Source organism: Hippopotamus amphibius, chromosome 9, assembly GCF_030028045.1.
Source record: "Hippopotamus amphibius kiboko isolate mHipAmp2 chromosome 9, mHipAmp2.hap2, whole genome shotgun sequence".
In the NCBI taxonomy this organism is placed as follows: domain Eukaryota; kingdom Metazoa; phylum Chordata; class Mammalia; order Artiodactyla; family Hippopotamidae; genus Hippopotamus; species Hippopotamus amphibius.
The window spans coordinates 78918227-78931836 of record NC_080194.1 but is presented as its reverse complement, the minus strand read 5'-3'; the positions used below and the strand labels follow the sequence as shown (position 1 = coordinate 78931836).

The 13610-nt window shown below is 47.1% G+C and overlaps 1 long non-coding RNA gene across 1 annotated transcript; it reads right to left on the bottom strand.

Annotated features, from left to right (window-relative positions):
• Nucleotides 1-9425: 9425 nt before the first annotated feature.
• Nucleotides 9426-11676, bottom strand: LOC130861516 (uncharacterized). Its single transcript, XR_009055591.1, has 3 exons — nucleotides 11479-11676; nucleotides 10579-10707; nucleotides 9426-10160 (listed from the first exon to the last, which is right to left on the bottom strand). It is a non-coding gene; the product is annotated as an uncharacterized LOC130861516 (long non-coding RNA).
• Between the last annotated feature and the right edge of the window lie 1934 nt (nucleotides 11677-13610).

The window sequence follows — 13610 nt, the reverse complement described above, 5'->3', positions numbered from 1 at the left end:
TTCCCCGGAGCTGTACATGCCCTGCTGGTAATTCCTGGGTGGTGCCTGCCACGCGCACTGCGTCCTCAAGGTGGCAGGCTTAACTTAGCTGTGCTTCCACCTAGTGTCCTTGCTGCTAGGACTGAGACGGGGTCCCTGGTTTGTGGTGAAAGCACTCAGGAGTTTGGCAGGTGGACACAGTACCACAAAATAAACGCAACAACCTGCCAGTGAAAATCCCAGGGGGGTATCTGCCGGTTGCGGATTTCCTACGTCACCACATTCTTTCCCCAAATACATAACTACAGCAGGGGTTGGCAAGCTGCGGCCCATGGGCTAAATCCTGCATGCTGCCTGTTTTTGTATAGTCCACAAACTAAGGATGTTTCCCACCTCCCATTTTTTAAATGATTGAAAAAGATGAAAAAGAATAGTAAAATTTCACAATGCTTGAAAATGGTATGAAATTCACAGTTCAGTGTCCATAAATAATATTTGGTTGGAAGGTGGCTGCACTGTGCATCACCTACACATTGGTTGTTCTTGTGCTCTAAGAGCAGGATTAAGCGCACCTAACATATGTGTACTGTCTGGCCCTTTACAGAAACAGTTTGTTAACCTCTGAATTACAGTAAAGCAGCATTAATTTGGAGTCCTCACATTTGGAATGTGGGATTATTTAGGCTCAGTGTCTGTGATTCACGTGGAATAAGAAGTTTAACATAATTTCTTGCTCTGAATATGAAGGGGAATTATATAAAAGATGCAAATTAAAATATCTGTGTCTGTCTTTAATTCTGTATCTAGCAATTATTTATTATTTAATTAGTCCTTAAATAACTAAAGGACTTTTATGTTTATGGTACCTTTTACTAAAGGTCTATTATGAATTTTAAGTTTTTAATGAACTCATACTATTAGTAACTGGTTATTTCTTAGTTTAATCACTAGAGTTTTATAGAGTACATATTATAAATTTATAATGTATCCTAAGCTCTGGTATTCTCTAGAATCTCCTTCCAATTGGAAGATCCATTAGTGGCCATCTGACCCACTTCCACTCAAATACTGCAGAGAGAAAAACAGAAATGCAGAGGTTTCAGTGACTTACCCAAAGACACATAAATAGTGGTAAAATTTTTTCTAAAATACTGTTGTACCCGTTGCATGAAGATAAAAAAAAATCTGTATTGCTTTCAAGTTTCATTTGCAATTCATATCTTTTTGTTACAAGTGAGTGCTTACTCTGAGCTGGGCAATCTTCTAAAGACTCATTTAAATTTAATTTCCATTAAATCCTTGGTAATAATAGCATCCATCATTTGACTGCTTGCTGTGGGCTAGGCACTGTGCTGAACAGCTTGCAAACACGAGTTCACTTTACCGTCATGACAATCCTCTGAAAAAGGCATCCTACAGATAAAAAGATTTAGAGAGTTTAAATAACTCGCTTAGGGTCATTAAGAAGAGGTGGAAACAGTGTTCTTAACCAAGGTTGCATTCATAAACTACCAATTAAATATAATATTTTTCTAGTGATGATGTCCTACACTGAATTAGTGTTTCTCTGTTTAGAACCAATGATTAAATCGTGGTCTTACAGAGCTGGAAGGGCCTCTAGGATTTCATTTTTAGAGATTTCAAAGAAGGGAATAAATGGCTTTTCTCAAAAGCCTGTGATGGCACGTAAATATAAACAGAGTTCTTTCTTTTTAAACAAAATAATACCCCCTCCCCCTTTTTGGGCCACAATTCATGTTCATTTTCTATAACTTTGGCTAATTGCTGTGACCCCCACATTGCCTATAACAGAGGGAGGATTTCTTGGTCCTTCTCTATCTCACTCTTGAGCTCAGACCCCCAGCAATCTGCATTCGGTTTTTGATGTCACTTTTGTGCTGAGGTGCTTCTGTATTCCCTTTGATATGCAGGGTTTTGTGATCTCCACTTGCATGGACAAAAGCATTCCTCCATATTTTTATCTATTTAATTCTTTCTTAGTCATACATATTCTATCTTTTGGAACCTTTGGAACTTCACCCAGTATATGGAAAATCGTTAACTCATATTCTTGAGGCCACTTTAAGTTCAATGTCCTAACTCCTGTGCTGCGCTAGCTACTCTGACCATTTTTTCTACCTTCAGCTGGCTGCTCTGGTGTTTACAGACAGTCTCAGTGGGCATGCTCCCAATCCTGTTGTTTATATCACCGAGAATCAGATCTAGCACAAATATTAGTCCGATATTGACGTTGACTTGCTTGCTGAGCAGACAGTGATTGATTTTAATACAATGAGCAGCAGCAAACAAACTTTTTTGTTCCTACTGTTTGTGTTTTCAATAACTAACTGCCAAGTATTGGGCTCATTGTTGGGCACCCAAAACATAAGTTTGCCCAAGATCCCCTGTTGTCATTACCGTAACTAGCCGGTCACTTGCGCATTTTGCATCTTACTTGCAGTAACAATGGCCACAAAGATGATTGACCAAGCCTTGGATCATCAGTACTTTACCACCAAATGGCCAGCAGGTGGCACTGTTCAACCTGATATTTATCCACTGTTTGTTTGTTTTTTTTTTCCAGAGCAACTTTTTCCGAAATTAGAAATTTCTGTCACCTCATGCAAATCTGAGACAGCAGTCCTTCAAGATTATATGCGTAAATCTGAATGTTCATTCTATTTCATATATCCAGTTCCTGGAGAAGGTTGGAGGAGGTGTTGCGTGGTTGTCCTGTTTGATACAACCTGTGCTTCTCCTCTTCCCGCCATTCTTTCTTCACCTTGATTTCCAGTCTTCATCAGACCAGTGTGTCTCAGCTCAGATTATCTGGCAGTCTTGGAGAGCTGACCAGGTCGAGGTGTCTCAGAGCCCAGAACCACCTTAATCGTGAGGATGGTTTGGCTTTTGTGCATCCTCTAACTATTAATGAAAATTCATTTCCTCCACATCTTCATTATTGAGTCTAACCACCAGATGGGAGTCTTGTCACATTTACTTTTTATAGCTGATGCAAGAGGGTCTGAAGTCTCTCTAAACAATGGGTCTAATTAACCACTTCTGATTATACACACACAGGCACACATACATATAAATATATATTTCATTGTACTAATGTGCAAAGCTAAAACCAGTTCTCCTTGTGACAGAGGGAAGAAAAGAGGGATGAAGGAAAGGAGCTGAGATTTCAGGATGGAGGGTGATCTCTCAGGGCAGATGAAGTGCTCACTCAAGGTCATCAAGGGACTTGATATAAAAACAACCCACTTTTTATAAATATGTTCCCAGTGAGCTAGGACGGGAAGTGCTAAGAAGAGTGTTGGGTTCACGGTAGGTGTATGTAGATGGTCACTGTTTTCTGTCACATCTTCATCATTGTCATCACAGTTATCGACCCGCCCTGGCCTAGTGGTCTAGTTACAAAGTCTCCGGAGTTTATCTTGGCCTCGTTCCCCTCATCCTCAGCATCTCTCTTCTTTAGATTTGTCCAGGGTGCTTCCCTAACCTGCTTTCATTGACAGAAAGGAATCCAAGTCGTGAACACTTTGATTTGATAGCAAGTGCTCCTAGGAGTGTTTGAATTTTAAGAGATCCGAGGAAGGGGAACCAAAAGAAATAAACTAATGGTGGAATTTCAGACACCGTGGCTATAGCCTGAGCAAGAAATCTGGGGGCCTGGTACACACGTCACGGCTCCTAAGTGACAGACGGGGGCACCTGCAGGGTTGTTAAAAGGGGATTTTTAAAACCTTTTTATTTTATATTGGAGTAGAATTGATTAACAGTGTTGTATTAATTTCAGGTGTACAGCTAAGTGATTCAGTTATATACACATATACATGTATCTATTCTTTTTCAAATTAAAAGAGGATTTTTGAACTGGATAGAGGATGATGTTGAGTGTGAGGGCCCCATCCATTCTATTTTCCAGGTGTTCTTGGGTAGTGGAGGAAATGAGCATTCTCTGGATTCTAGATAAAAAAAAAATCCAGATATTTTTCTCTTAGACATCTGGGTCTAGTGCAAACTGTTCATCCATCCCACTTCTTGAGGTTACAGGACTTACTTCTTTTTTTTTCAGAACATTCTTCCTTGCAGTCTTCTCTGTCTGCATCAGGCTCACTGAGGTAGAGAATTTAAAGAGGAAGGTAGACTTTAGATGTGGCTGGCAGGGGGTCATTTCTCTATCCTCTCACTTCACAGATGGGGAGGTTGAGACCCACAAGGCCGTCCTTCTCCCTGAGTTACACAGCTGGTCGACAGACAAGAGATTCAGGGCGGGATTGTGTGTTCTCAGCCCAGGGTCTCTCCGTGTTCCATCTAATGCCACCCTCTGCTGCAGAGCAGGATCTGAGCTCAGAGGGTTCATATGACACGACCCAAGTCCCAGCACTGCCTGGACACGGGGGGGCAGAGACCCGGTCTGTGGGTGCAGCAGGGCGTGCTGGTGTAGTTCAGTCTGCTTCGTCATCTGGCATGTTATCTTCACTCAGAAGTCTTCCCTGGTGTGTTTGCTTTTTCTCCAGTAAAAGAACCTTCCATTAAGGAAGAATTCAAAGTATTTAGACTTTAGCCATATTCAGTGACTTACAAAGGAGGGTTTCACCCCTAATGATACTATCTAAGAATGTGGAGGTATCTTCCGAATGCCTCAAAAGGCGATGGGGAAACAGGAAAGGCCTGAGGACTTAGGAAGAGAGTGGCATTTAGAGCAGCCACGTGGCTGGGGAAGAGGACAGGCAGGGAGGGCCTGGTGCTCTTGCATGGAAAAGCTTGTTAATTAGCATCGAAGCTTTGAAATGTCCAAGGCATTTTTTCCCCCACATCTTGTGTGTGTGTGTGTGTGTGTGTGTGTGTGCGTGCGTGCGCGCACATAATAATACCCATAACGCCCCCCCACCCCCCACCCTGCAGGGCACGCAAACACACACACACACACACACACACACACACACACACACACAGAGACATTAAAGGAGTTTTTGCACTTGGGGAGGAACGGAGTTTGGTGCATCTTGCAGTCTGGAGTGGTGGGAATGGTGGGCAGTGAAACAGTCCCTGGGGCCAGGTGTAAGGGGTGTATTTGTTACCTGCACACTTGAGTTTTCTTCCAGAGGGTGATGCGGATTCATTAAATACTTGGAAACAGGAAAGTGCCGTGACTGCATGTGTCTTTTTGAAGGATGACTCCAGCAATTATGTAGAATGAGAATTGTGTTAAAGGAGAGATTGGAGAAACGGGGACCTGTTATGACATGCTTTCCAGAGGCGGTGTGAACCTGAGGGGAGGAAGAGGCAGTGGAGATGGACAGGAATGCACCGGAGTCTCTGAATTTGCCTGGTGATGGTGCAGGGGGGTGAGGGGAAGGAGGAGGTAAGGCTGACTTGCGGAGGGATGAGGGGGACAGAGGTGCTGTTGTGCAAGTTGAGGAAAACAGGGCAGAGGAGTATGTGTACATTCAGGATGCTTTGGGCATGTGCACGGGAGAGAGTGATACGTTTGGTTTCAGACCTGTTGAGTGCCCTCTGGGCCAGCTGGTTAGGATGTGTACACATCCAGGCAGCTCCAGCAGGGGTGGGGCTGGGTGTGTGGGTGTGGAGCTGGCTGCCGAGATGGGTAGTTGAAGCTGTGAGTGTGCTCTGCTCTACAAATGTATGTGCAGTTAAGGATCCTCTTTGTTTCCTCCTAAGTTGCTGTTCATCTTCCCAGCAGCTCCCCATTCTTTCACTTTCCTCTTTTTCACACCCCGCAAGAGTGCAGGTGAGGCCAGCCAGTCACTGGGCTATTCTGGGGCCCTCAGCTCTCCTTGGTGAAATGCGGTGATTTTCACCCACCTGGGCTCTGTGGTCTGCAGGTGTCTTCTGGTTGTTCTCTTGGCCGATTCAGATGTCAGGGTGGGATGTCCTGGTGAAGGAGATTCCTGGCCAGCCCAGGGAGAGAAGGGGAGGAAGGGAGAAATCCTTACTTGGAGTGACTTGATGTCTGGAATCTTACCAACCACAGCTGGAAAGTATTGGATGGGTTGCTGGGCTGCTCCTGCCAGGTTGGCTAAGAAGTGACATTACTGGATCCCATCACCTCTTGGCTCTCCACAGGGACAAGGGAGGCCGCACAGAGGTGCTGGGAGGAGGAGGTGAGGGTGGGCAGAACGTGGAGAGCCTTGATGAAGGAGACAGCATCCGGCCTCTGCAGAGCTTTGGGCCCTCCTGTGCTGGAGCAAGCAGGGTCTGCCGGGCACCCCGGCTCTGCTCTGGGACCCCCACTCCGTTGGGAAGGGGCCATGCCCTCTGCACTGGAAATGCGGAGTCCAAACTACTGGACCGCCAGGGAATTCCCAGCCTGCCCTTTAGGTTCCGATGTCCTGTAAGCATGTCGGTCATGCTGGGTCATGGAGGCTCAGGCGGGGACTGTCTCGGCTGCTCTGGCTCCTGCTCTGCCTTCGGCCGGCTATGGCATCTGTTCCCTTTGCACCCTCACTTCTCTGCTTCCAGGGTGAAGGCCTGAAGCCTGGGGTGAGGCAAAGTGCATTGACTCGGTTAGTCAGAGATGGGGACAGACCAGGGTGGCAGTTCACAAAGCGTTTCTAAATGAGATGCCAGAGAAAAAACTCGAGGACAGTAGCTTACTAAGTGGACACCCTCCCATCCCGGGAGGTTTGGTAAGAACACTTCCAGCCTGTTGGGCCCAGGGAGCAGTGTGATGGGTGAGAGCAGGGTGGGGACCCAGACTCAGATGCTACACAGGTGGTTTATTTCTCATTCATGAAAACCACGCCCCTAGCGCTGGGCTGTAACGCTGCCTGAGAGGGTGTCTGTGCCACCTCCTCGCCCTCCTGACCTCTTAAAGCACCTCTCTTGGTAGCTGCTGTTTGAGATTCTACTGTCAGAACATTGTTTTGAAAAAGGCTTTGATCCTTTTAAGGTGTAAATATACGTGAATGGGAAACATCTTAAATATATTTTCAGTTGTTTTCACCTTAGTGTAAATGAAGCCGCTGACAGCAGGAAATTTTGAGAAATTGGGATGAGGATGCGGGAGAATTGGAGAGAGGACAGAAAGCGCGCGGGTGGGGTGGGGGGCACGGATGGGAAGCAGAGGGTGGAGGGGGAGGGGCCTGGTGCAGATGGGAAGCGCTGGCCGCTGGGGTTTCCACAGGCCACTTGTCTTCCCCTCTCATTTTACCCACAGGAAGAGAGCCAGAGCCTGCAGCTCACCTCAGGTTTTCTTGGCAAACTCCTGAAGTGAGAACAGTATCATACTTTCTAATTACACGAGTCCCAAATGATGCGCCTCACTCTGTGCGCTCCGTGTGTCCTCACTAACGACAGTAAGAATATCCCTTCTCTTTCACAGATAAGGAACTCAAAGCTGCAGGAGACAGGGCCATGTAGCTGGCCACCCCCGAAGAGCCCAGCACCAAACAGAGCTGGGGCTGGGCCCCAGCTTGCAGATCTGCAGTTTGGGGCAGCGGAGCTACCCTCAGTCACATGAGGGTTGCTGTTTTCCGCCCAGGTCCTGCTGTGGCCTATCTGATGTTCAAGTATTTTAACAACAGGTGTGAGAGGAGACTTTTCCTCCTGTTTTGGCACAGGAAAGACTCGTTTTGAGGGTCTACAAATCTCCCAAAGTTACAGGCAAAATTTTGAGTGCCTGGGTGTTTCTAGGGATCAGGTTTCTCAGTGTTTACAACATCCTCTGTGGCCTCTAAGTGGCTCAGGATCGCTGCATTGGAGCAAACTGTGATCTATGCTGAGTTCTAGTGAGCTGGGTTCCCCTGGTGCCTTGGCTTAGAAGGAAGGACGTGAAAAGAAACACAACAGAAAAAATGACCTTTGAATATAAATTAAATAATACTCCTCTGCTATGTTAGGGTGTTCTCTCTGACCTTTTGTAAAAAGTCCAAAGACAGTAGCTCAGTCATATTAGGGCCATCAAGTTAACTGTTTTTCTTACCCAAAGTGGAGATGTTACTAATTCCTGTCCCACCGCTCCCCCTTCCTCAGTGCTTTGTGAGGATAAAGTCATAATATATATCAGTATGAACGCATTTACAGATCACATGCTATTCTGTGTATGTCAAGTATTTTTATTAAGAAGGAGAATGGGTTGATGGAAGAGAACATGGTGCTTGGGAGGAATGATGAGTTTTATTTTGGAGCCTCATCTGACATTCTGACGTGCAGAGGTGGTGCTTCCTGCTGACCATGCAGGGGCCCTAAGGCTCTGGTCCAAGTTGATCTTGAAGCTACTATTCTGGATGCTGATGGTGGTGGGAAATAGTGTACTGGGAGGAGCAGAGAAAAGCTTGCTTGGCAGAAAGAACGAGTTGCTTTCTAAATCCCCAGGCAGGAGTTGAGGATTTAGCATTCATCTCATCTCCATCCTAGGTATTGCTCCTGCACCAGTTCAAGGGAGGGTGGGGGGGGGGAGTCGAGGGAGGGAGGGAATACAGGGATATGTGTGTAAAAACAGATGATTGAACTTGGTGTACCCCCCCAAAAATAATATATAAATAAATAAAATAAAAAAATAAATAAAACAACACAAATAAACAAAACAAACAAACAAAAAAGGCCAGCGATATCCTAAACAGCCAAGAGTTCCATGGTAATTTACATTGGCACATGTGTGTGTACATCTATGAAATAAGTTATTAAATTGGGGGGCCTGAGGTATGAGGGTGGTGGCCATTATTTAAGATGATAGGAAAGGGGGGATTCAGGGTGCAAGAAGGAGGCCGCCTGGAACTATTATCTGGTGAGTGTCCCCAGGCCAAGTCAGGACCCTTTGTTCTAACCTCTAAGCATCCATGAGAACAGATACAGGACTTAAGTACCAGAGGGACGTCTACTAAGTACAGAGCCCTGGAGGAAAAACAGAGTGGGTGGCTCAGAGGGAAAAAATAGAGTTAAATATTTCCTGTGAGCAGAGAAGAATGGACCCAGGCCCAGGGCTATAATTCACGGGGCCTTAGATGAATCTCCAGCTGCTTCAGCTGTCTCCACATCTGGGGGAAGACTGGCCAAGAGCTCCAGCACCGCTGGGAGCCCTCGGGTGATGCCTCTGCAGTTTAACACTTCCTGAGCCTTCCAAGAAGCTTCCTAAATGCCTCGGGGGATGTTGTCTGCTTTGCCTACCTCTACGGCACAGTTTCCATGAAAAGCAGATTAAACACACCTGGGACTTTCAGGGATCTTTGCCAGAGAATGGTGGAGACATACAGCACACACACACACACAAATGGTACATTCTGAAATCTATTTTTTGATCTAAATGCTAACATGCTAAACCAATGATTTAATAACACCTGATCTGAGGAGTTGAGAGACATCCCTCCCCACTGAAATCTTGCCTGGACCATAGGGCTTCTTCCTCCTTTCTCCCCTACTCTCTTGTCTCATTAATTCTTTTTTTAAAAATTAATTAATTAATTTTATTGGCTGTGTTGGGTCTTTTTTTTGTTGTGTGCGGGCTTTCTTTTAGCTGCAGTGAGTGGGGGCTACTCTTCGTTGTGGTGCACGGGCTCCTCGTTGCCGTGGCTTCTCTTGTTGCAGAGCATGGGCTCTAGGCACGTGGGCTTCAGTAGTTGTAGCACATGGGCTCAATAGTTGTGGTTCACGGGCTCTAAAGTGCCGGCTCAATAGTTGTGGCGTGCGGGCTTAATTGCTCCGCAGCATGTGAGATCTTCCTGGAGCAGGAATCCATCCCTTGTCCCCTGCATTGGCAGGCAGATTCTTAACCACTGCGCCACCTAGGAAGCCCCATTAATTCTTATCTTCTGTTTGGGGAGATATGCCAGGATGCTTGATTTTACAGGAGGCAGAAGTCATCCTTGGTCCTGATGTTGGTGAATAAACAGAGTCTGAAAGAGATGAGTTCTAAGTCTCCTAACGAAATCCTGTGGCTGCCTCCTCTGGCCTCAGTGCATCACCCTTTGGGGCTGATCTTCTACCTGGGACCTTCTGCACACATGTGGCTCAGCCAAAAGATCAACATCTGCTCTGAGCACTGTCACGGAGACTCGTGAAAGAAAAGGAAGCCCTGGCTTTGATGAGTTTCCGGTTCAGTGTGGCTTCAGCCCAGTCCCAGGAAAAGGGTTTAACATTTAATTTGCGAGAGGCAAGCAAGTTCAAATTGAATATTCATTTGCTAGAAATGCAATACACATATGCTGAAGGAACTAAGGAAAAAGGAACAATGAAAGCTGTGTGAGTTAAATGAAGCAGTTTCCTATAGGAGGTGAGAGTTATAGAGACAAGCAGAGGTGAGGCTGGGAGGGCATCCCACCTTGGGGGAGATGGTGAACTGAAGTAGCAGCTTCGGCGCAGAAGCAGCCGAGCTAATTCATTTAGCTAGAGCTGGCTTTTCATGGGAAGGGTAAAGAGAAATGAGTTTATGAGATGAGCAGAGCAGCTCTCTGGGTAGCCTTAGACAAGGAACTTCCTCTCTCTGGACCTCAGTGGCCTCACTATGACACGAGGGTCCTGGGCTGGGTGACTGGGCTGCTGGGCTAATGTTCCATCACAGAGGTGTGGGCAATGAAAAATGATGGAAGCAGGGTGTTAGTCACCCCCAATTCTCCTAGGAGATAGCCTTACTTGCATTTTAGAGCTGACGTTCTTTGTCCATGGCAAGTGACCGAGCCGAGATTAGAATCAGGCCCATTCATTCATTCATTCATTCAGTATTTATGGAGAGCTCCTACTGGCCAAGCACTGGGCCAGGCCCTGGGGAGGTAACAGTAAATGAGACAGAGGAGGTCCCACCCTCACTCTATAGTTGGGGGGGGGGGGGCGGTCAATAAAGAAGTAAAGATCCAAGTGAACAAAACAGGTTTAGACAGAGGTAAAAGCCGTGGAGAAAAATTCAATACGGACTTGTAATTGCGATCTGGGGCTTGTTACATTGGGTGGCCTCGGGAGGCCTCTCTGAAGAGGTGGCACTTGGGCTGAGGCAAGAAGGCCAGGAAGAGGTCAGCCTAGTAAGTGAAGGGCATGAAGGCCAAGCTGAGGTGTTCAGATCTGACAGCAGGGCCAGGCCCCCATCTTTCTTTGAGGGAAGAGTTGTGTTTTATTCCCTAAAGATCTTAAGATCCTGGAGGACAGATAGAAGTAAGAGGATGGCACTTGCAGTGTCCTAGCACAGAAGCAGGGCCACCAAAGTGACACTGGGAGGCCCAGCAGAGCTGGGAGAGGGTGGTCCCACTAGCTTTCTTCCTTCCCACTAGAAATACCAGAAACTTCAGAAGGGGGTGATGCAATCATCTTGGAGGGCCAAGTAAGGCTTGGTGGTGATAATAATTCATAATGATAGCTACTCACAATAGTAACAGCACTACTACATAACTCTGAGAAAGCTTTTTAATGTACCAAGCACTTCTGAGCACTTTTTAAGCATTCACTTATTTAATCCTCATAAAAAATATAGGACATGGGTAGTGTTATTACACTAATTTTAATAAGGAAGAAGCTGAGGCTTAAGGAGGTACAGTAACTTACCCAAGATCTCACAACTAAGAGAGGGTGGAGCTGGGATGCACCTCTGGGTCCTCTGAGCCTGGGCTCCCAATTATCACACCTTGCTGCCTTCCACAGGCCCGCAGCAGTCAGGCGGTATTTGATCTGGAAGTGATCTTATGTATCATCCAGACGGGAGATTTCCAATGCAGTCTTCCAGCTGAAGACCTCTGATGGAGGTTAATCCCTCTTTTTTGACAGATGAGAAAACATAGAATCAGAGACTCAGATCAGTGATGGGACTGGAGTGTCCATGGTCTCCTACCTTCTACACACGTGTTCTATCTCAGTGTTTCCCTAAAGCCTCAATTCCTGCTTAGGAACCCCTGGCAAAAGTGATTGGACAGAAATGCAGCTTCCCAAGCGGGGACAGACCAGCATTAAATGAGAACACACAGAAAACTCCTGATGCAGTGCTTAGTGCAGAGTAAGGGCCCAGTGCACGCTAGTGGATTTGAGGATGTCCACGTGACCCGTGTCTGTGCTCAGGGGTGAGAGCAGCTGGGGTGTGATTGGGGAAGGGGAAGTGAGGCCCACAGGTGGGGAAGGGCTTCCTCTCTCGGGCCTGCCATCCTGAGTGACATGTCACAGCCCCTAGCAAACCCCATGGATCACAGTGAAAGTAAAATGTCATTGGAAAGCCTGTAACTCACCATTGAAATTTCTGGGTGTAGGAAAACAATCGCTTGCCCTAAATAAATGACTTATGATTGCCCTCCGTTGTCTGAGTTTCTCTTTAATTATAGCCCCTCTTTAAACACTCACACACAGGAGGCCTTTGTAAACGTGAGCTCTATCACAGTCCCCCATAGGCAAACTCTCCCTTTCATTACGGAGCATAAACGCCATCTCTTACTCACATGATGAATTTCAGCCCCAAGCATCTCCGTTGAAGAGGGGCCCCGGGAGACCGGCGGGCACCTGAGCCCTCTTCCTGTTCCAAGGCCCCAGGGGCTCATGCAGACAGGATCCTCTATGGGGAGAAGATAATGGGTAGAAAGTGCTCATGGCCATGGACCAGTCCCAGCTTTCTCTTCCCTCCAACCACAGGGTGGCTCCTCCAGCAGCTACTTTCCGAAGAAAATTCCAAACTTCTTCCGCACACCTCCTTTTTACACTTCAGATGGTCACATACTCTCCCCCTTCTGCCCCCTCCTGTTGCAGACTCAACCCAGAGCCCTTAGGTTCTGGAAAGGTTTTCTCGGTATCAGGAGAGACCAGGAAAGCCTTCCTTCCTCTGCTTGCCCTCCTCCCTTGTCAGAAGAACGACGTCGATTCTACTGAGAGCGAGGGAGGACCTCAGGGCCCAGAGCCTGCAGTGGGGCTCCTCAGACTCCCCTCAAAGTAAATGCGAACTCATGTCACGATGGCCATCACCACCCACACACCCTCAGCCTTCCACTCCAGGGCCCTGCGTGCACTTAGTCAAGGATCAGATGAAAGTCGGGGAGGAAGTATTTTTTCTTGATGATTTTTCCACCATCCACCAGTGCCTCAGCCCTTCCCTGGCAGGAAGACCACCTCTTCCTCCACATCCCCTCGGGTACTGGTGCACTGGTCAGTGCTGAACACGGCGGCTCCCCTCCCTCCCTCAACCCCTGAGTGGCAGCTTTTGCCCATTTGAGTGGTGCAAACATCCCGCAAGGCGTGGTCCCAGCTCCCGTTGTGACACCCTTGCTTGGGGCCATGCGGAATGGCCCACCACTGAATCCTGCCATCACACTCCCACCCCTCTGCTCTCCTTCCCCCGGTGATGGGGCTGTCCTGGAGGGCTGGTGGCTCCCGAGGCTCAAGAGCACAGACAGTTAGGAAGTGCTCAAATAATTAGGAAGTGATGAGGCTTATTATGAAACATAATTTAAAAGTTCACATAATTAAAATGTTAGTAAAGACTGTATAACAGCTGACTGGCAAAATTCTTGAAAATTAACCATCTGCACCATCCCACCCAGCACACCACTGCCCCCACAGCAGACTCGGGGCCTGGGCGGCTCTGGGTTCCAGTCAGGCTCTCCATGTGCCTGGGAATGTGCAAATTTACAGGGGCGATTCTCGGTTCTAGGTTTTTTAGAGGACACTGTGATGAGGAAACAGCAGGGATGTTGTAACAGGAG